Source organism: Amblyraja radiata, chromosome 7 (assembly GCF_010909765.2).
Source record: "Amblyraja radiata isolate CabotCenter1 chromosome 7, sAmbRad1.1.pri, whole genome shotgun sequence".
NCBI lineage: Eukaryota > Metazoa > Chordata > Chondrichthyes > Rajiformes > Rajidae > Amblyraja > Amblyraja radiata.
Genome location: NC_045962.1, coordinates 58437958 through 58461994, shown reverse-complemented (window position 1 = coordinate 58461994; position 24037 = coordinate 58437958).

Below are 24037 nucleotides of genomic sequence, written 5' to 3'. Positions count from 1 at the left end.
CTCTCTGCAGCAGCGTAACTCTTCTCAGGCAACATTAATTTCTGACATGAAAACCACTGGATGTTCCTCTCCTTCAAAGTCCTGAGAAAGTACTGTTTCCTTCAGAAAGTACAGGCTCACTGGAGAGGGCTGCTTTTAACTTCTGGAAGACTTCTGCTGCTGTTGTCTGCTGTATTTTCTGAGGTTGGCCCTTCCTGGTCATGTCTGAGAGGGGGGTGCCACCGAAGAGAAGAGAGGGAGAAAACAGCGATAATAGCCAGCCAACCCAAAGAAGGCATGTCTCTGGATTTTGTTGGTGGGCCTGGGGAGTTTCCCCTCATAGCGGCAATTTTCATTCCCTGTGGTTTAAGTAGGCCACATCTGATGGGATATCCCAGGTACAGCATCTCTGACTGTCCAATGCTGCACTTCTTGTGGTTGGCCGTAGCACACCCCGGAGGCACAGCAGGTGTTCTTCCCAATCCTCTGATTGCAACGTTCAGGTAGGCCTCGGCATAACGGTGGAGGATAATGTCCATCATGCACTGAAAAGTACCGGAGGCACCACAGTGGGAAGAACTGTGTACTGCCATAACCCAGATAGAGTTAAGAAGGCTATGTTCTGTGTAGCAGAGGGTGACAGTGGGACTTGCTAATACCCTTTTGTTAGTGTCTCTTCTGATACCCTGTAGGGCCACTGATGCATAACTACTCCAGGGTTAGTGTGTATCTTGTATGATATGACAGATGTCCACCTGAGAAGTTGACCTTAAACTGGTCCAAGAGTTCAACCGTCTGTTGAAACAGTTGGGGAGAGTGCTGTTGCCCAATGGCGATGGGCTCTGGCCTGCACATCTTCAGGTGTCTCAGTCCAAGTTGTGAAAAGAGGAGAGGGTTCAATCCATCTAAAAAACAAATAAAAATAGGCATGATAGATTTAGAAACATAGAAAATATGTGCTGAAGGAGGCCATTCAGCCCTTTGAGCCAGCACCACCATTCATTGTGATCATGGCTGATCATCCCAAATCAATAACCCGTGCCTGCCTTCTCCCCATATCCCTTGATTCCACTAGCCCCTAGAGCTCTATCTAACTCTCTCTTAATTCCATGCAATGATTTGGCCTCTACTGCCCTCTGTGGCAGGGAATTCCACAAATTCAGAACTCTCTGGGTGAAAACGTTTTTTTCTCACCTCAGTCTTAAATGGCCTCCCCTTTATTCTAAGACTGAGGCACCTGGTTCTGGACTCGCCCAACATTGGGAACATTTTTCCTGCATCTAGCTTGTCCAGCCCTTTTAAAATTTTATATGTTTCTATAAGATCTCCCATCATCCTTCTAAACTCCAGTGAAATGAAGCCTAGTCTTTTCAATCTTTCCTCATATGACAGTCCCGCCATCCCAGGGATCAATCTCGTGAACCTACGCTGCACTGCCACAATCACAAGGATGTCCTTCCTCAAATTAGACCAAATTAGGAGACCAAAACTGTACACAATACTCCAGATGTGGTTTTACCAGAGCCCTATACAAATGCAGAAGAACCTCTTTACTCCTATACTGAAATCCTCTTGTTATGAAGGCCAACGTTCCATTTACTCCCTTTTTCTCTGTTCAGGCTACTTTACCTTGTAGATCACTGGCCCAACCCATTCAGTGATGGTGTAGAGGCTCTGCCAGGTGGTCAGAAACTTACACTCAGCATTCGGGATCATAACTAGGACTGTCACTGGGCTGCAACCTGCGGGACTGAGCTGGCTGGTTGTAACTTTTGTGCTTGCTGGGCCTCTTCCATGTGTTCTCTTACTCTGGGTGGTTTTTTTACAATGAGTTCCTTCTTTTGTTGTATGTGCTCGATCAGCATGGCAACGGTTGTTGTTCCTATGCTTCCAGTGCAATTTCAAGGAGTCCCCAGCAAGAGGAGAACAATCTTGTGGAGGACTGGGGAACCTCCCCAACAGTAAAGAGAACATATGGGATCATAAGATTCCAGTTTTGCCTATCCTTGGTCATCACGTTACAGAGCATGCACTTCAGTGTTTGGTTGAATTACTCCACTTGGCAGTCTGTCTGTGGATGGTAAACTGAGTTTCGTAGGTGATGAAAACAGAGGAGCTTACACAAGTCAATCATGAGCAGGCCCTTTGGGAGGCAGAATCTGGGAAGTAGGAGAACCAAATCTCAAGTGATGGCTTTCCTTGTGGTCTTCCTCAGCGGGACAGCCTCCAGGTATCTGGTCATATCATCAAGGATGACGAGTGTATATTGATGCAGTCTTAGGGAGCGGCCCAATCAAGTCTCTTCCAACACACTTGAATGGGCACTTTATGGGCAGCAATACTGGGGCAGGGGCTCAGCAGTTGGGTGCTGCCTTCTGGCAGTCTGGGCATCAGCAGCAACAAATGTTCCAGGCCTCAGTGTCAACCAATGGCGAGTTGAATCAGTTCCTTATCCATTCTATAGTCTTCTGGGCTCCCAGGTGCCCTCCTACTGGATGAGTGCAAGTAAGTTCCATTACAATTTCTATTTTAGGAGCAGGGCACAATCAATATCAACTGTTTCACCTCTGCACTGCATAACACAATACAAGGAGACTGTTTTTTAACCATGAAGTAGTTGTCTGGGAGTCATCCATCTCCTCTCTTTGGTCCTCTCAAGGGTGCAGTCCTTCCTCAGTAAAGAGGCCCAGGCAACCTATTTTCATTCCCTCCCCTGTGGCTCCTGTGTTTGAGGAGTGGGGCTGATGAGGTGCAGGCGAATTGGTCCAATAACCACTAATTAGACTCGGCTTTGGCTCATTTGCCTGTGGCTTCAGTTTACTCCAGCGTGCTGGAGTTTTCCAGCAGCCAGTCCTTGTTTGTGATGCTGATTGTAAGCTTCCTCTGGTCTGTTTGCCGGTGATGGGGATTGGAGCGGCCCCAAGGATGGGCGTGTCATTACACCCGCTATACGATCATCCCTCATCCTCCTGTGCTCCAAGCCCTAGCATGCCCAACCTCTCCAAATAATACATACCCTCAAGCCCAGGCAACATCCTCGTAAATCTTATCTGCATTCTTTCAGTGAAATGACATCCTTCCTTTGACAGGGTCACCATACCTCAACACAATACCCCAAATGCAACCTCACCACCATCTTGTATAATGTAACATAACATCCCAACTTTTGTGCTCAATTCTCTGACTGATGAAGGCCAATGCACCTAAAGCTGCCTTGATCACCCTATATGCCTTTGAGCCCAATTTCACAGAATTGGGGGTCTTCAATCCTAGGTCCCTCAGCACAGCAACACTCCCTGGGGCCCTACCATTATCTGTTAAGGTTTTGCCCTTGTTTGACATCCCAAAATGCAACACCTCACACTTATCCACAACTTGGCATACTTGCCCAACTGTTCTACAATATCATTCATGCAAGTTTAAAGAATATGATCTGTTTTGGGGGGAGGGGCTTGGGTGGTATGGGAAAAAAATACAGTGGTCTCTTGAAAATCCAAGTATTTGTTGATGAATAACAGTTGAAGTCCATGGAACACATTGGTCTGGCAATATTTTTTAGCAGTGTTATTCAGACTATGATGTATTACCACTGAGTTTAAATATACATGAAATTATATCTGCAATTATCCACACAATGTAACAAAACGTTTTGTTCCTAAGTAATCCTAAAGGACTACAACATTGAATTGGTGTTTTTGGTTCAGTGGACTGTGATCATAAGGGCTTTAAATTTCTGCTCAGTGTAGATGACCCTTGATGCAGCATTGCTGCCCACCTCTATTGATCATCATAGCTTCTCACATTGCCCAGCATATAATGCATGTTTTCATTACCAGTAGTATAACATTAAGACCTCTTTGTGATCTGAAATGGCAGATGGGCACTCTATTTACAGTACATTAACGTAAGATGTTGTGATCTTTCAACTCAGTCCTCAGATGCTCTTCTCAAACATTTACATTTGATTGATCACATAAATCTTAACTTTTGTAAAATTATATTGTATCAGCAAGTCAATCTTCAAAATGTTATGACCGATCATTCATTCATAGTTGTACTGATACCTTTTTAATTCATACATTTTTTTAAATCTGAGTGTTAATGGCAAGTCCAGCACATATTAAGTATTTCTAAAAGTTGGTGAGCTGCCTGTTGAACTGCTGCAGTTCTTCCAGAGAATCTACTCCAGAGTGTGGTCGGAAACAAAGTTCTAGGACTTGGCTTCTGTGGCATTGAGGGCCTGGTGCTGTAATTTGGGATAATGTGTGATTAGCTGTCATTGGCCTCCCTGGTGGTAAAGCTTGCAAGTTTAGGAAGTTCTGTCAGAAGACCATAGGTGAGTAAAAGCAGTGCATTATGTAGATTGTAAACACACATACAGTGGTATAAACCATTGTTGTTTAGCGTCCAGGTACATTTCCCATATATTAATGGGCTTGTGTCTATTTTAACTCGGAGATCAGTGCTAATGTTTTTATACCCTATATAATGTTTTAATCCATTCTTTTCATGTTTCCATTAACTAGTTATACAGCAGCTGTTTACACAGAAATGAACATTCTATTCGCTAGCTCCTCTTACTAATACTCTACGTCTATTTTATTTCTTAATACATCAAAATGCAGAAGAAAATTCAGATCTCTATTGCTAAAAATGTCAAGAATATATTCTGAATTCTTTCTGACTGGTTATCATAGAAAATATGCCAGTGGAGCAGGTGGTCCTGTTCCAACCATTTCGCTAAGCTATCTGTCTGACATTGGCAGTGTTAGTGAAGAATGCCTTTCAATAATTACTTCCAAAAAAACATCAGCTTCAATAATAAATTGTTCATTTAAGTGTCTTTTTCAATAAGTCTTTCAGTTATTAAGCACTAACCAAACTGTTATCATGCCATTCTTAATATGTGCCATTTGTTGAAAATAAATGGTAAATATACCGAATCTTGACATCTCATAACACTGCACATTTTTAATCAAGCCCAGAATTACTATGCTTTGTAATGAAGGTCTGCACAAAGCTATGCTTTAAAGTGTAAATATAAAAGAACTTAAATGGAAAAAGTAATTTCATGGCCTTCCTCCTAAGATAAAGCGACGGTGACATTATATTTAAGGTTTGGAATAAAGGTGACACCCTTTTTTGATATTGACATAGCATTAAGCACAGATGGATATTATTCATACAACCGGTCCCTAAAACCTCAGAAGGTGTCTTTTGACTATTTATTTGATGCTTTCTTGACATATGTAATTGATTTTCATACCAAATGCTTACTCTATTAAAATATAGTCTTCTTCCTGATGGTATATGAACCCACTCACCCTACATAAGAAGATACCTAGGATAAAATAGCTCTTGTTGTGATACAGGAACAGGAAGACATGTTGATTTGTTAAAAGGTTTGATCAGGAAGGAGCAGTTTATTAGGGCACAGGATGACTGATGAAGACTCATCAGGATCTCATCACAAACTCATAAGGAAGGCTGGCTCTGTCCTGGGGGCAGGGTTGGATTCATGGGAGGTGGAGGGGAGGATGCTTCTCAAACTGTGGTGCATCCCGGACAGTACAGTTCATCCCCCCCATGATACACTGGTCAACCTGAGGAGTACCTTCAGCAACAGACTGGTTGCACCAAGATGCAGGACAGGATGCCGCAGGAGATCCATCTTCCCTGTGGCTACCAAACTGTACTACTCCTCCCACCTCTGTCATAGGGTAGACTAAGATTGACACCCACCCATCCTCGCCTCCCCTCCCCAGTCTTTGCAGTCATCACTTTAATTTCATGTTTCATATATTTTGTGTTTTTATGACTGTTGGCTGATCAATTTCCCTCCTGGGATGAATAAAGTTCTATTGTATTGTATTAACAGCTCAAACAGCTGACCTTCTAATCAGTCATGAGAAAGGAACCAGGGTTGATCCAGTTATGGTCATAAACTAGGTTGGAAGTGAGCTGGAGCTGAGCACAATCACAAGTATTCATAGAAAAACTGCCCTGCAAAAAAAATCAAGCTGTGGAGTATGTGGTAGATTCAACCATGGGGAGAAGACTGACACAAAAGTAAATTCCAAAGATAGAGTAGAATGGTAAATGTGAATAAACAAATTCTAAATATCCATACCATGGAAGATGGCAGAGAGCTTAAGCGTGCACTGGATATTCAAACTAAACATCCATATTGAAAATACAGGTAAAAACTGTAAATTAAAAATCTGCAAATCTGAAAGAAAGCCAAAAAATGTTGGATATTCTCAGCAGGTGCGACAGCACTCAGCGGGGAGAGCAACAGAGTTAATGTTTCAAGATCAGTGACAAAAGATGAAGGGTCATTGACCAGAAACATTAACTGTGTTGCCCTCTCCGCAGAATGATGTCTCACCTGCTGAGCATTTTCAGCGGGTTTTGTCTGCATGGAGTGACTGGATGTGACAGTTCCGAGGAACTGAAATCCACACTACAGTTCAGGTCGCCACCAGTCCCATGCTAAAACCTGAAATAGGAATGCAATTGATTATTTTTGTTCTACATGACCACTTACGTTATATAGAACAAAATAAACTTCCCTAAAAGCTAAAAATTAATGGTATCATGTTCATAAGTTCTGGGAGCATAATTAGCTCGTTCAGCTCATCAAGTTTACTCTGCCATTCAATCATGGCTTTCCCTCAGCCCCATTAGCCTGCCTTCTCCCCATAACCCCTGACTCTATTACTAATCAAGAATTTGTAAATCTCCGCTTTAAAAATATCCATTGACTTGACGTTCCCAGCCTTCGGTGGCAATGAATTCCACAGATTCACCACCCTCTGACTAAATAAATTCCTCCTCATCTCCATTCTAAAGGTCCTTTCTAAAGATATCCAGATGATATCTGTTAAATTATCAATGCTTTGCTGGCAGTGCATGGAACGGGCAAAATTCCATATTTAGGGATGAAGCAAATCAGAGGGATGCATGGATGGAAAGAAGCTAATGGCTGGATCTATGTCATTGAAATGAAAGGAGATGCTGTCTTCAGTCTGAGTAGTTGTGAAGAACTATGGATTGTCTCAGTGAATCATCTACTGGTATCAACCATGCTGAGAATTTAATCCAACAAGCTCATCAAAAACTACCCAACAAGGACAAAGCTGATTGACCTTAAATGCACCAAGAAGATTTTGATGAAACAGTTAGATATTTTGAGGCATATGAATGTTACATGGCCCAAGCGAAACCAGTGATTCACCCTCCAGGCCTCCACATGAAATATCAATGAAATTAAAGAGAACAAATGTAAAGCAACACCACGAGATGGAACAGGAGTAGGTAATAGTCATTACATTTACTAGTTCGTAGATTATCATGAGGTGAGAGAAGCCAAGTGGGTGACAAAGAATAGCCAAATAACTTGAATAAGATGATTATGAACATATGAACTGGTTCATAATCATACTGGTTCAGAACTGGTGCTGCAAGGCTCGGCACTGGGACCCCAGTTATTTACAATATATATTAATGATTTAGACAAAGGAATTAAATGTGACATCTCCAAGTTTGCAGATGACACAAAGCTGGGTGGCAGTGTGAGCTGCGATGAGGATGCTATGAGGCTGCAGGGTGACTTGGATAGTTGGGTGAGTGGGCAGATGCAGTAAAATGTGGTTAAATGTGAGGTCAACCACTTTGGTGGCAAGAACAGGGAGGCAGATTATTATCTGAATTATGTCAGATTAGGAAAAGGGGAGGTGCAACAAGACCTGGGTGTGTCTGTACATCAGTCACTGAAAGTAAGCATACAGATACAGCAGGCAGTGAAGAAAGCTAATGGTATGTTGCCTTTCCCTTGTCCATTTTACTTGTTACATCCTCAAAAAATTCCAGAGGATTAGTCAAGCATGATTTCCCCTTCGTAAATCCATGCTGATTTGGACTGATCCTGTTACTGCTATCCAAATGCGTCGCTATTACATCTTTAATAATCAACCCCAGCATCTTCCCCACCACTGATGTCAGGCTAATCAGTGAGTGATGGTGATGGTGGTGTGTGAGCACCAAATGCAATACATAAGGATGAAGGAGGTGCAGGTGAATCTCTGCCTCGTCTGGAAAGGGTGTTTAGGGCCCTAGAAGGAGGTGAGTATACGGGATTAAATCACCGATGGTTGCAGACAGTGCCTGGGCAGGGGGAGAGATGGATGAGAAAAGTCACAGAGAATGGTCCAAGTGGAAATCAGAAAGGAGTGAGGGGAAGATTTGACTTGTGGTGGGATCCTGTGTTGCTATCTGAAATGTTGAAGAATAATATGCTGGATGTAAAGGATGGTCGCATGAAAAATAAGAACTAATGGATCTCAAACCCTGTTCTGCCTGGAGGGAGGTGGGGAGTGAGCAAAAGTACACGATTTAGAGCAAATGGGAGCAAAGGCTTGATCAACTAAAGTGGGGGGAAGAAGCCACACTTCCTGACAAAATACATTTCAGTTTTTCCTGGAGTGGAAAGCCTCATCTCATCAACAGATGCAGCAGAGACTGAGAAAAAGAGATGACTTTCTTAGAAGATATATGGTCGGAAGAGATGTAATCTAGATAGCTGTGGAAAACAGTGGGTTTGAAGTAGCTAATTGTCTCCTGAGATGGAGACAAAGTGATCAAAAAAGTGCAGGAAGGTTTCTGAAATGGTCAGAGTGAATTGTCGTTTTTATTCCTGTAATTTGTTATTCCTGGTATTTCAATATTTATTTTTCTCATATTGTAACCCAGCTAAATGTATCAATAAATTTAATATCCTAAACATGTACTTCATTGAGACTAGGAGAGACCAGCAGATGAGTTAAGGCATAATGTGCTGCGTAGCAAAAAATATTGTATCTCTTGGAAGCATGGGTCTGTAGACGAATACAGTACAAGTCACGATTTGAGTCTTGAAGTGTAATTAGGGACCAGCAGTGGGAAAAATAGGGCACAACATTAAGGAGATGGGTAAATAAAAGATTTGATTGATTCGAACTTATGGAAGCTAATGGATTTAAGAGATCACTGAACTAATGAAGAGATAACAAAAGCAAGAGGAGATCAACTGAGGCAGGGGTAAACTGAAAAAGTATTGGAGAATTTGAAGGAGGTATTGATAGTGATTGAGTGGATCTGTGACCTAAAGCTGCTCTCAAATAAAAGCCCAAGTTGTGAATGGACAGGTTTAACTTCAGGAAATAAGGTGGGGTAGGAAGAGATGGAGGGAACTCCCCAGGGATCAGGATTTGTGGTGGAGTCTGGTGGTAATAATTTCATGATTATTTAACTGGAGGGAATTGTTCCTCATTCAGGGCTGGTTGTTGGGCATGCTGCTTGGCAAATCAGAAACAGGTATGGCTGTAAATCAGATCATCTTTATTTTCTTCAAGGTTTATTTAAAACTCTGCTTTAAGAGGAAAAGAGGTTTAGTTCAAAGCATAATTCAAATCATGGTTACATTTACTCATGTCATCTTTCAATTGCGACTTGAGTGGGAATGTAATTTATTTACTTTTAAACTGCTTCCTTGGAAAAATAACAATTAGTCCCAGCCCATTAGAACTCACAGGTGCTTCTTGTTTATAAATCATGCAATCAGTCAGGGTGAATGGAGTAAACTATCTGTTGGGATGCATAATGTCATTTTTTTTTTTTTGTCTTCCTTTCAATGTTTGACTGATGATTTGGCACATAGTAACTTTGGACATTGGAATAAAATGCCATTGGGAGTTCAGCATTACTCAGAATTTTCTCCAGCTGATTACTGCTAAGGCAGTGGAGATAAAATGTACACATGTTTAGTTAAAAATGTGAGCTCAGTGCATCATTTTAATCATTTTTTTTTTTAAATCCTACTTTGAAATTACTACTTATTTATTCTTCTATTGGAACTTGGGCATGCGCACAGTTCCAATAGAAATTACATTTCAAAATGTAGAATTCTTGCACGTGGAAAAGGTCTATCATACATAGGTCAGTAATGGAAAATCTTTGGGGAATAAATTGTTTTTTCTAACTCATTGTTGAAGCATTGGGTTTGTGCAGTTTCTGATCATAATGTTCCTTCTGTGGTAAATGGTTCTGCTAATTCAAGCATCTGAATCTAAAGTCATGAATTTCTAAATGTTTTAAATGTTAACAATGGATTCATGTGCTGAGCTAAATCATTTGATTTATGACTTTTTGAAGAACAACTGTCCTATTGGAAAGGCTCAATCGTAGAATTGTGAAGAATGTGGGAAGAATTTGACAAATAATGGGATTTATATGTAATTAGTGGAAATGGGTAGTCAGCGTGGATTTGGCAGATGGTAGGGAGTGTTTCTGTGCAATATCTCAATGACCAGTTCAATTGCCAGTTTCATTGGGGAGGGAGGAGGGAGGAGGTTCTAAGATCATGTGATTGAATTTTGGAGTTGTGTCAAGATCTTGCTATTTGCAATGATTCAGTCTTTTGCCAACGTTGCTGCTTCAGATCAAACAAGCTTGTTTTTTTTATATTCTCAGTTTATGTTGTTTAAAATCAGCAGTACTCACAACACTAAGAACCAAACCTGATTCTATGAAGCCTAACAAACGTGTGGATCTGAAGCGTGGACTGAAGTATTTCTTTAGCCACAGTGTTCACCGGATGTGAATTGTTTACAGAGGTTGGAGTCATTTGCAATTGAATTTCAACCATCAGGCTAAATAAAATGTGCACTTTAATCACAAAGCAGCTTTTCTTTTGGGTGGGGGTTGGATTTCAAGATTTGCTGCAATGTAATTTCTGAAACCGATCATGGGCAGCTAGTATTCCCTAAACTCTGAATGTGTCGGTTAATCTCACTGAGATAATTGCTATGTAATCCAGCTACCCAATGCACTAGACATTTATTTGACCCTGGCATTAATTTGTCCCTTCTATCAGATAATCTGTCTGTAGTTATAGTCATTACAATGAAACAATCAATTGAAAAAGTTAATTGAGTGTCAGACCTCAGATACGGTTCGAAGAGTGTTCTATTTGGATCCTTTCTTTAACACAGTGCCCATCAGTCTTGGTGAACAGATGAAGAAAGCTGAAAATGTCATGCATAATATGACACTTTTCTACATCTGCTGTAAACTTGCAAATTAAATAAAGCAATCCTTGAATATTAACTAATTTGAAAAGAATGTGTTTATACAAATATGTTCAACACAATCTGATATATTTGGAAGAGTTCAGACCTCTGACAGATTAAAGTATAATCTTGATATCAGACGATCAATATGCAGCAATTGTTTCCTTTTGTTGAATTTCTGAGCAAAAGGGGAAAGCATGAACATACATGGATCTTGGAAGTATCCTTAATTGATGCTACAGAAATTAAAGAACAACACAACACTCAGTTTACAGGTGTTCATAAGATTAAAAACCAAGAATGGTAGTGATGTTCAGCAGGACAGACAGGCTACGTGGAAAGGTTAATGAAGTGGATGTGTCAGTCTGATTAATTAATATTGTTAAATCGTGAGGGCTGTAATGGGCTGCATAGCAAAATTATTTTTTTCGCCTTGATCTTCCATGAACAGCGTCGGATCTGAAATACAGAAAGAATGTTGGGATGGAGGATTAGAATGATGGGCAACTGAAAACTCAGGGACTAACTTGCTTGGTGATGTTTTGTAGACTGGTTGCTTAATCTGCATATAGTGAGTACACTGGGTCCCAGTCACACGAGAGGCCTGGTTCCCCAATGCAACCCATTCCCCAACGCAATATTCCACCACTCGCAGCACAGGAGAACGGTGAGTGAGCTGGCGAAAAACCGTAGTGCTAAAGATTGTATAGGATAACACATCACGAGCACTGAATGCAAAAGTACAAGTGCAGATAAGGGTCCACAACACGAAGCGTTAACTTTCTCTTTAATTCTGCGATGTTTTTTTTCTGGAACTTTATTTCAGATTTTCAGCATCATTTTTTTAAACTTTCGTCATCTTCATTTGTGCTCCTGCAGTGGTGAAAGGGGAGTTTAAATATTGGCTGTTACACCATTGCATTTACAAGGAAGGATGGTGTGAGAAGGGGATTGGGTGCTGGTGGAAATAGAAGAGGAATCGGAGCATCATGAAGTAAAAGATCCCATTGGAATTGTGAAAGGGGAAGAGGACAAGATATGTTATATTTTGATATCATGGTGGCTGTGACAAATAATGGTCCTTTAAATGTGAGGCTGGTAGGGTGGAATGTGAGGAGTAGAAGCAGTAATTATATTATTCCCCCCTCTCTGTTTAGAACTCCTCCAATTGGCATTTACAATTAAGAAGCCTTCACCTTCTCTCATCTGCCTCTTACCTCTTGTGTCGTTCAGGTTCTGTTAGTTTCTGTCCTATCATATGCCAGTTGGAAGAGTGGGCTGAAAGATGGCAGATGGAGTTTAATGCTGATAAGTGTGAGGTGCTACATCTTGGCAGGACAAATCAAAATAGGACGTACATGGTAAATGGTAGGGAATTGAAGAATGTAGGTGAACAGAGGGATCTGGGAATAACTGTGCACAGTTCCATGAAAGTGGAATCTCATGTAGATAGGGTGGTAAAGAAAGCTTTTGGTGTGCTGGCCTTTATAAATCAGAGCATTGAGTATAGAAGTTGGGATGTAATGTTAAAATTGTACAAGGCATTGGTGAGGCCAATTCTGGAGTATGGTGTACAATTTTGGTCGCCTAATTATAGGAAGGATGTCAACAAAATAGAGAGAGTACAGAGGAGATTTACTAGAATGTTGCCTGGGTTTCAGCAACTAAGTTACAGAGAAAGGTTGAACAAGTTAGGGCTTTATTCTTTGGAGCGCAGAAGGTTAAGGGGGGACTTGATAGAGGTTTTTAAAATGATGAGAGGGATAGACAGAGTTGACGTGGAAAAGCTTTTCCCACTGAGAGTAGGGAAGATTCAAACAAGGGGACATGACTTGAGAATTAAGGGACTGAAGTTTAGGGGTAACATGAGGGGGAACTTCTTTACTCAGAGAGTGGTAGCTGTGTGGAATGAGCTTCCAGTGAAGGTGGTGGAGGCAGGTTCGTTTTTATCATTTAAAAATAAATTGGATAGTTATATGGATGGGAAAGGAATGGAGGGTTATGGTCTGAGCGCAGGTATATGGGACTAGGGGAGACTATGTGTTCGGCACGGACTAGAGGGGTCGAGATGGCCTGTTTCCGTGCTGTAATTGTTATATGGTTATATGGTTATATGGTACACCTTTTCTAAAACCCCACCCCATCTCTGCAACTTAAAACATGTTTAAAGACTCCAGGAAAACTATAAAATATGTTGTGGATGTGGAAGACATTTGCAGAAATTGATTTGAGAGCTGATGAGCTTTACGTGTGGGCAGGTTGCAAAAGCTGAAATGTTCTCCTTGCAACAGAGGAAAGTGCAGATGCATCTGATAAATATATTTAAGATCATGAAGGGAATGGACAGAAAGTGGTCTATTGGCTTTTCTTTCCCCAACCCTCTCAGTGAGCAGGATTGCACTGGAAGGGGTTAGAGTGGAAGTAGATTAATTTATTGGGAAAACTATGCATCTGAAAGGATAGCAATTTCATTGTTTTGGAAAGAGGACACAGCATGGAACTAGTTGGATTTGGTCACTTCTAAAGTTTCTCTCTTCTGGTGGAAGCCCCCTGCTATACTCACTCTATACTCATGACTGCGTAGCCGGTCATAGTGCGAACTTCATCATCAAGTTCGCTGACGACACCACTGTTGTGGCACGTATCACTGATGGGAACGAGTCAGAGTATAGAAGTGAGATCGACCGACTGACCAAATGGTGCCAGCACAATAACCTGGCCCTCAACACCAGCAAAACCAAGGAACTGATTGTGGACTTTGGAAGGGGTAGGATGGGGACCCACAATCCCGTTTATATCAACGGGTCAATGGTGGAGAGAGTCAAGAGCTTCAAATTCCTGGGCGTGCATATTTCGGAAGATCTCTCCTGGTCCGAGAACACTGATGCAATTATTAAGAAAGCACATCAGCGACTCTACTTCCTGAGAAGATTACGGAGAGTTGGTATGTCAAGGAGGACTCTCTCTAACTTCTGCAGGTGCACAGTAGAGAGCATGCTGACTGGTTGCATCATGGCTTGGTTCAGGAACTTGAGCGCCCAGGAGCAGAAAAGACTACAAAAAGTAGTAAACACTGCCCAGTCCATCATTGGCTCTGACCTCCCTACCATCGAGGGAATCTATCCTGGCCACACACTCATCTCCCCGGTACTTTCAGGTAGAAGGTACAGGAACCTGAAGACTGCAACGTCCAGGTTGAAATAGCTCTTCCCCACAGCCATCAGGCTATTAAACTCAACTGAAACAAATCTCTGAACACTAATAGACCATTATCTGTTTATTTGCACTTTATCTGCTTATTTATTGATGTGTGTATATACTTATATAATGGTGTATGGACACACTGATATGATATGTTCTGTACTCGTGCCTACTATATTCCGTTGTGCTGATGCAAAGCAGGAATTTCATTGTCCTATCTGGAACATATGACAATAAACTCTCTTGACTTGACTTGAAGTTCATCAGAAAATAAAACTGGTGCTGCTTCTCTATCCATCTGTGTTTTCTTTCCAATATTTTCTTATTTTCTACATCTGTAACATTTTGCTTTTTGTTCGCGAAAGGAACCTTGAAGTGATTGGAGGACTCTCATATCCTTGGCCCACCTACAATGATCTTAATCTCTGTTAAGGATGTTGAATATTTGAAAGAACAAATACTGGCAAAGAAAACATTTATGGGGTGGGAGAGAGATCATTGGGATGTGCATAGTGGGTGTAGTACAGTTTTTTGAAGAAATTAGAGAAATGTTAATGATGGACACTAGGATATTGAATATTTAGACTTGATCTGTGCTTAAGGCTTTTGATTCTATACCATTATGGGGTTTATTTTTGTGGGGTTTTTTGCTGAAGCCTGTACTCTGCCATATCATTGATCCATATATCTGTTGAATAGAGACTGTTCTCGTGCATAGATCCAATCTGTACTTGTACATGCTTAAAACTCTCGTGTTGTTTTTCAATCCCTCCATGGTTTCTCTTCTCTCTATTTAAGAAAACATCTCCAGTGACAAAAGGCCCCTAAATATCTGCAATTGCTATACTGGCAATGTTGCACCCTAAACCTAACTATTTGTCCAAGTTTTTGATCGTCTATTCTACAATGTACGTGCAGTCATATTCTATTTGATTAATTCCTTTTGAGACCATGTTAATACGTTGCCGGTATTGTATAACCGAGGCATTAAATAGATCTAATCTGAATTTACCTAAATAATATAATTAGAGCTAATCTGTGCTTTCCAGGTGACTGTTTTTAATGATTGTTTGCAAAAGAGGAAATAATCTGCAAACAAATCTTATTTTCATCTTCAATCTTGATCCAAACCCTGTGGTGAGTGTGCATGGCAGAAGAGATGTGCATTCTCCTTTTCTAACACTTGTTTTGTTACATCCATTCTATTATCCTGTACAAACCATGATCCTCCCTTTCTGCACCTTTCTCATACTCTCCTTCATAATTCCACACATTTCATCCTTTCCTCTTGATGCTGAATGTCTCCCCTCTCCATCTCTGTCCTAATGCAAGGTTTTGACAATCCGTCCCATTGTCGGCGTTGACGGCGTTAGAAGTTGATTTTTATTTTACTCCAGCAATTAAATTATCCAGCGATGTTTTTAAAAAGCTTCATAGAACGGATGTCGGAGCGATTTCTCTGCAGCAGCTGAACAGCCTGAGAAAGATCGACTCTGACAGGCAGGAGAAAACGGCATTTTAATCCCGCCCCCCTCTCAAAGGCGTCAAAGTCGCGCACACGGCCAGTGGCAGAACTGCAGCACCGCTGAAGATAAGTTTTGTAACATACCTACATATTGTTTATAGGATACTAGAGGCATTGGAAAAAAAATCATCCACATTCATCCAAATTCATCATCTTCATCTCCACATTCATACCAAGAATCGCCAGTCAGAAGCGATAAACTTCATTGGGGCAGAATGAAGTGCAGCCCTGAGGTGGGGTTAGGAACAGAAGGTGCTATGAGACCAAGTTGGTACCTGGAATCTGGGGTGTGTGTTTACTAGTATTAAAAAAATCGATTTGAAACCTAGGGATTGGGAGGTGGTTGATCTTGGAAGACTGATGGGCAAGAAATTGGGAACGGGAAACCAGGCAGAAGTTTACGACTCTGCACTGTGAAATAAATTTTAACGATGCTTTCTATAAAATTAACTGCTGCAATTACTGCTGGTCAATGGTGCAGAGAACCATCCAGTAAAGCAGCAATGTCATGATATACAGATGTAATGTTAGCTGAATGTAGGCTAGATACTCAAAGGTATTTCAAACTGAGGCTATGGACTACTGCAAGGAAATAAAAATCCACTATCGTGTGCAGCTTGGATTTTAATCTCAAACAATTTGCCTATTTTTTTCTGAGAAATAAATGTTTTAAATATCTTAAAAGCTGATTGCTGTGCATATGCATACATTCTCTACTTCAAACCAACTGGATATTAGTTGTTTTTTACACTGAAGTGTTGTGGTTATCTCTTCTCTAAAAAATTCTCATAAAACTGCTTCTTCCAGATGGATGATAATAATGAGAGAGCATTTTGGTGGCAGTGATCATAATTTGGCTATATTTAGCAATGTTAAGAAAAATGGGTCCACTAAATTGGAGAAGAATCAATTTTGAGCATGTTGAGTGTGACCATGACTAGATACCTGAAGGTAAACATATATCAGAGCTGTGGGAGGCATTCAAGTACATAATGAGAGTTTAGGCCAAATATTGTCCACTAAGAAAATTAATTAAAATCTAGGCTACATTGAATATCACGAACATGCACAATAGGATAAGCAACCTGTTGTTAGACACAAGGCTGCAGATGCTGGAATCTGGAGCAAACAATGAGGTGCTGGAGCAACCTGATATGTCAGGCAGCATCCATGGAGTGAAATGGACAGTAGAGGTTTTGGGTTGGAACCCTTGCTGACCCACAGGAAGGGTCTCAACTCAAATTGTCAATAGTTAATTTCCCTCCACAGGTATACTGACCCATCAAGATCTTCTAGAACTTTCATTTTTGCTTCAAAGTAGTTAGTTTAATTTATTGGCTATCAACCAATACCTTTAAGAAGATTACTAGACTAAGTGGGACCCATGTTCACACGGGAGGACTGGTCCCTCAACGCAATATTCCACCTCTCCACCAATTCCAATATTGGTGGCCAGTAGGGGACATTCTGGAGTGCTAGTATGGGTGTTGTGGGCTGAAGGGACTGGTTTCCAGAGGGCTAGTATGGACATTGTGGGCCAAATGAATTCTTGGGGTGGCAGCTCAGTCACTCAAGCCTGATGTGCTGGCAGCTCACTCATGGCTGGTGGGCTAGCAGTTGACTCATGGCTGTTCCTCGAAATTCCATTTCAAGCAGGGTGCAAGGCCACCAAATTCCAATGCAGTTTCCTACCATTGCAAGCAGGCTGCAAGGCCACCAAATTCAAGTGCAATTTCTTACCACTTCAAGCAGGATGCGAGGCCACCAAATTCAAGTGCAGTTTCCTACCACCAAGCAGTGTGCAAGGCCATCAAATTCAAGTGCAGTTTCATACCACTTCAAGCAGGATGCAAGGCCAACAAATTCAAGCACAGTTTTATACCACTTCAAGCAGGGTGCAAGTCCACCAAACTCAAGTGCAGTTTCCTACCACTTCAAGCAGAGTGCAGGTCCACCAAATTCAAGTGCAGTTTCATACCATTTCAAGCAGGGGAAACCACCACATAAACACCACATAAACACCACACACAGTTCAATAGACATTCAGTGTGTTCCGTTGAATCACAGCTCAGACAGTCATGACTTCTCCCTCCCCCATCTTGCAGAGATTGAGCCACACCCACATGTCCTGGTTTTATAATCCCTCCCCCCTCTCACCGGAAGGGGCATGGTCTTCATGGCATGATTGACAGGGGAGAGATTCTCAACATTTTTAAACACTAATAACACATTTATTTTTCATTGATGGGGAGAATCCTCTGCACCTGATGAGCGGAAGGGGACTGAGAGACGTGACCCTCTCACTCCCCCATCTTGCAGAGACTGACTGAGGCACTCAACACTTCCAGGTTTTATAGTCCCTCCGGAAGGGACGTAGCCTTCAGGAGAGAGAACCTCGACATTTTTTAAACACTAATAACTCTTTTATTTTTCATCGATGGGAAAAATCCTCTTGTCCTGCACAATGGAGGGGGACTGAGTAAGATGGACAAAAATCACAGCCGTAAGTGGCAGTGTTTTTTTTTTTTTAAATCATTATACAGAACAACAGGAAGTGGTCACGATCAGACTTTTAGTGTTTTATCTAAAATCAATATATATAGATAGATAGAATCTTTATTTGCCACGCAACCAGGGTTGGTGGTATTTGGGTCGGTACATGATGGTACACTGCTTTAGTCACATTAACACATATAACTACACAGATCATAGTAATAAAGTGCATCCATACCACATCACAAATCACAAATCTCACCAACAGAACATAGTGCAAAAGAACAGACAAAGACCATAGACAAGACACTATATACATCAAGAGTCCTTAGTGTTGTCTGTCATTGGAGGGAATTGAGTGTTCTTATTGCTGAGGGGAAGAAGCTGTGGATTTTGTGGCAAGTGACCTGAGGCGCCTCCCTGAAGGGAGAGACTGGAAAAGGTGGTTTGCTGGATGGGAGTGGTCCGAGATGATCTTTATTGCCCGTTTTGAGGTACGTTGGAGGTAAATGGAATGGATTGAGGGGAGGGGGGAGTTGATGGTCCTGGAGGCCTTGGAGACAATGCGCTGTATTCTGTGTAGTGAGTGACTGTCAGTGTTTCCGTACCAGACTGTGATTGAGGAGGTGATGATGCTTTCGATAATGGATTGATAGAAACGGACCAGGAGGTGTTTGTGGACTCTGAACTTTTTGAGCTGTCTGAGGAAGTATAGGCGTTGTTGTCCTTTCTTAATGATGTGGTCTGCGTTGATGTGCCATTTTAGATTATTGCAGATATAGGTGCCCAGAAACTTGAATGAGTTCGTGGAGGTTATGGGATGGGAGTTGACATGGACCGGGGGTTTGGGGTTTTGTTTGCGTCTGAAGTCTATGGTGATTTCCAAGGGTTTTGATGTATTAAGCTGGAGGTTGTTGTCTGCACACCATTTGACCGCACTGTCGACTGTTTGATGGTATTGTGATTCGTTGTTGTCTGAGATGAGGCCAATTATTGTTGTGTCATCTGCATATTTGAACATTTTGACTGAGCTGCTTTGGGATATGAGGTTGTTGGTGTAAAGTGAGAAGAGCTGAGGTGACAGAACGCACCCTTGGGGGGCACCTGTGTTGAGAGTCAGAGGGCTGGAGAGTTTTTCATCCACCTTGACTCTTTGCTGTCTGTTTGTCAAAAAGTGCAGGATCCAATGGCACATGGCTGGGTGAATGCTCATGTCCAACAGTTTATTACAGAGTTTAATTGGATGCATGGTGTTAAAGGCCGAGCTAAAGTCTATAAACAGGATGCGTGCATAAGTGTTCGGTGATTCCAGATGATGTAGGGAGTAGTGAAGAGCTAAGTTAATAGCATCCTCAACAGACCGGTTGGCGCTATATGCAAATTGGAAATGGTCCATGATGGGGGCAGTGTGTGTTTTCAGATGGGTGAGGACTATGTGCTCAAAGGCCTTCATGGCAACTGATGTTAGTGCAACAGGTCTAAAATCGTTCAGACAGCTCACCTTGGAGGACTTGGGCACAGGGATGATGATGTATGATTTGAAACACTGCGGGACTCTACATTGGCAGAGGGAGGTGTTAAAGATGGAGGTGAATACAGGAGCCAGCTGAGCTGCACAGTAGTTGAGAGCAGCGGGGCTGAGGTCGTCTGGCCCTGCTGCTTTTCTTTTATTAAGATTTTTGAAGGCCGCTCTAACTTTCTCCTCAGAGATGGTGAATGGTGCTGAGTTAGGTGGAGGGGGAGGCATAGATGGCGGGGTGGCATTATCAAAGCGTGCATAAAAAGTGTTCAGTTTTTCCGGTAAATCCGGATCCTCATCTGGGATGGGAACAGGACGTTTTTTGTAGTCCGTCATCTTGTGTAGATTTTTCCAGACTTCTCTTGAATTATGAGTTTTGAATTGTTGTTCCAATTTCTTTGAATAAGCTGACTTTGCCTTCCATATTGCAGACCTGAGTTCATATTTTGCTGTTTTGTACTGATCACTGTTTCCATTTGTGTAGGCTGCATTCTTTTTTCAAAGAAGTTGTATATCCTTGTTGAACCAGGGTTTACCATTACTGGGTATTGTGACAGTTTTGTAGGGGACGCACAGTACTTCACAGTAGCGGACGTATGACGTCACCACGTCAGTGTACACGTCGATGTTGTTGCCGGATGCGTCGAGGAAGAGGTCCCAGTCAGTGCATTCAAAACATCCCCTTAACTTTTCGATGACATCCTCTGACCAGGACTTAACGGTTATTGTTTTGGGCTTGATGGATTTCAGATTTTGTTTGTATGTGGGGATGAGCAGCAGCATTACATGATCGGATCTGCCCAATGGAGCACGAGGAAAGGCACGGTAAGCGTGCAAACAGGAAGTTGTCAAGTTTAGACTTTTAATCATTTGCCATTTCAAACCAATCACCACCAACCATTTGCTGTGCTTTATTTCAAACTAACCACCACCAACCATTTGCTGTTCTTTATTTCAAACCAATTACCGCCAACCATTTGCTGTGCTTTATTTCAAACTAACCACCACCAACCATTTGCTGTTCTTTATTTCAAACCAATTACCGCCAACCATTTGCTGTGCTTTATTTCAAACCAACCACATTTTCATTTTCAAACCACATTAAGGGCAATCAAGGTCACTAAAATCACACTCAGTTTCGTAGACATGTGTTCAGTGTTATTCACAGCTCCGACTGAGAGACGTGATCCACTCGCTCCCCCATCTTGCAGAGACTGACTGAGGCACTCAACACTTCCGGGTTTTATAGTCACTCCGGAAGGGGCGTGGCCTTCAGGATAGAGAATCTCAACATTTTTTTAAACACTAATAACTCTTTTATTTTTCATCGATGGGAAAAATCCTCTTGTCCTGCGCAGCAGAGGGGGACTCTGAGTAAGATGGCCAAAAATCACAGCAGAAAGTGGCAGCGTTTTTTCTAAAATCAATATACAGAACAACAGGAAGTGGTCAAGATCAGACTTTTAGTAATATATAAGATATGCATTGTTAATGAAACTCTGCAGTATAAACTAGTCTAAAATGTATGATGAATGAAATTATTAATGGATTGAAAGACATAGCATGGAACCAAGTCCTTCGGCCCACCGAGCAGAGTGATTCAAGTGGATTAATAAAGGTTAATCTCCATTGCAGCATTGAACAAAGGCATTTGAGTTGCTGTCTAAGATATAGAGACAACAGAAAGAAAGCGTTGCACTCGATATTGAAAAGGATATGGAAGATGTTGCATTGCCTGCAACCAGCTGACAAATGAAATTGTTATGTGATACTAATATTTCCCTTGGAGACAAAGACAATGTTTTCATACTTGTTTTCAACTGAGCTAAAATGATGATGGGAGATCCTAGGGTATGCTAACCAAAGATCAGCTTGCTTGTTGAAACTGGGTGTTCAAATTAAGGGAGCACTCAGGGTTGACTCTGGAAAATGTTTACAGGCAAAGTTGCAATGGTATCTGAGACTGGTGTAGAAATATTTGTATGGGTTGGGCAATGGCACAGCAGTTAGTCCTGCTGCTTCATTTCCAAGAAACTAGATATGATCCTGTCAATGTATGCTGTCTGAGTGAAGTTTGCCTCACTTCGTGACGCTGTGAATTTAAACTGGATGATCTGGGTTTTTTTCCCACATCCCAAAGATATCCTAGTAGGTTAATTGGCTAGTGTAAATCATCCTGTTGTTGTTTGTCCTTCGTAGTCGAAGAAGACCATGACATCTGTGTTTTTGTTTGTGGGTCTCGAGGTGACTGGTGAGACCGATCCGGGCCTGGAAGGCTCGCCCGCATGTAGGACACCATTGGGTGGGTGCTCCAGTAGAAGTTGAAGTGGCCTTGTGCGCGGCATTTTTCCTTTGAGCTTCTGCGGTGCGCTTCTTCTCAGCTACACGTGCTCCTGTGGTGATCTTGCTTCGCCCAGTTGGGCGGTACAGGTCCTGAAGTCATGACTTGCACTTGACTTAGATTAAATTGAGGGAGAGTTGCGCAAATTGTCAGCTTCACTCTCTCGTCCCAGCCTATCTGGATCCAGTGGCAAGACACAGTCAAGACGGCTGGCGATAGGTAAGGATGCAGTGGATGGCCACCAGTGTTCTACGTGAACATAGTGCCCTAATTGCGCTCCACAAAACCTTGTTGGGTCCACCTTCCTATCTGTTGAACCGCCAGATGGTAGTCTCCTCCGCGTATTCCGCCGGATCCAGTCTTCACCTTTCATGAATAAGGTAATGGGCACAAGGCAGTGGAGGGTTGCATTTAGTGTTTTCCTTCACCCCTCCAGGGTGCTCCATTGTAGCAATGTTACAAAATTTTGAGATTTTAAAAATCAAGTCTGTAATTTATCCCATCAGATAAAGCATAAAAATAAGTTTAATTTGACACCTAATTCACTTTCATATCTCAAGTATTTAAAAAGTTATGGCCATTTTCATACTGGGAAATGAGCATCTTGTTCCCTATTGATTTTCTATGGACATAACAAAAAAGCTGTGATCGTGAACAGTCAAAAGCCCATAACTTTCTTAAAAATTAAGAGAACTGAATGAAATTTTCAGTTATCATAGATTGAAGCATTCTGAAACAAATATAAAATAATCTTACTTGGATGACCTGAAATTAAAGCATATAATTAGTTAGTTACCTAATTGTAGCTAATTTCAGACTTCAATTACTAGATCTAAACATCTATCCATTTCTTAATAAATGATTAACATTTTTAAATAGCCTAAATGTCCAAATAATATTCTCAAATAATTCACAATAAAACATGATTTTTAAATCTCATTTACATTAATTTATAGGCCAAATGGAAGGAATTTAGTGTTTAATTGCTGTAAATAAATGCCCATTTAAATCAGCTTTCCAGTGGGTCCCTGTGGAACGCGCTGGTTTAGAACGTTCACATTGCGGTAGATTTGTGCCCCAAATGCCGAGAAAAATACTGCGCGATATAATGGGCCCAAATTGAGCTACTCGCAATATTAAACTTCGTATAAAGGGATCTTTAGAAGCCCTTTTTAATGTAAAAATATACAACCTAACTTCTGCTATTTGCTTTATGAGACCCTGCGGTTGCTGGCGGTCGCGGGTTTAGAGATTGATTTTTAAACTACTATAACTATTATTCAAGGCCTTTAAACCTAATAATAGCTTTTGCGACGGGGTCTTCCAGCGATTTTTCGTTAATAATTAACTAGGCTGAACATTTTCGATTGGAACAGCTTAGAGAAAATCGCGTTTTAAACCCGCCCCCTCTAAACGGCGCCAAAATCGCGCACACCCTCAGCAGCAGATCTTCAACGACGCTTCAGGTAGGCTTTGCAACATACCTACTCCATGGAGGACGCCTGGTGGACACCTGTGCGCGACTTTGTTTAACTAGGGAGACTGATGCGCAGGCAGCCACCCCACGGTCCTTGATAGATCTGGGTCAGGATCTGGTGGCATGGAGTCCAAGACGACCGGAGACCCTTTTCTGCTGCAGCCTTCATCCACCTTCCCAGCCGTTGTGAAGCTTCACTAAGGTCAGCCATCATCCTCCACCGGTTCCACCGTTGAGGTCTTGGTTGGATTGCTCATTGTCACAGTCCTCCCCCTCGACATTACCACTATGGATGGCCCTATCAGGAACATAGCTCCAGAAGGGATCGCTCTCAGGATCTCGGGTCCACACAAACTTCTCCACCATGACAAGGTGACAATCCACGGTGAAGAAA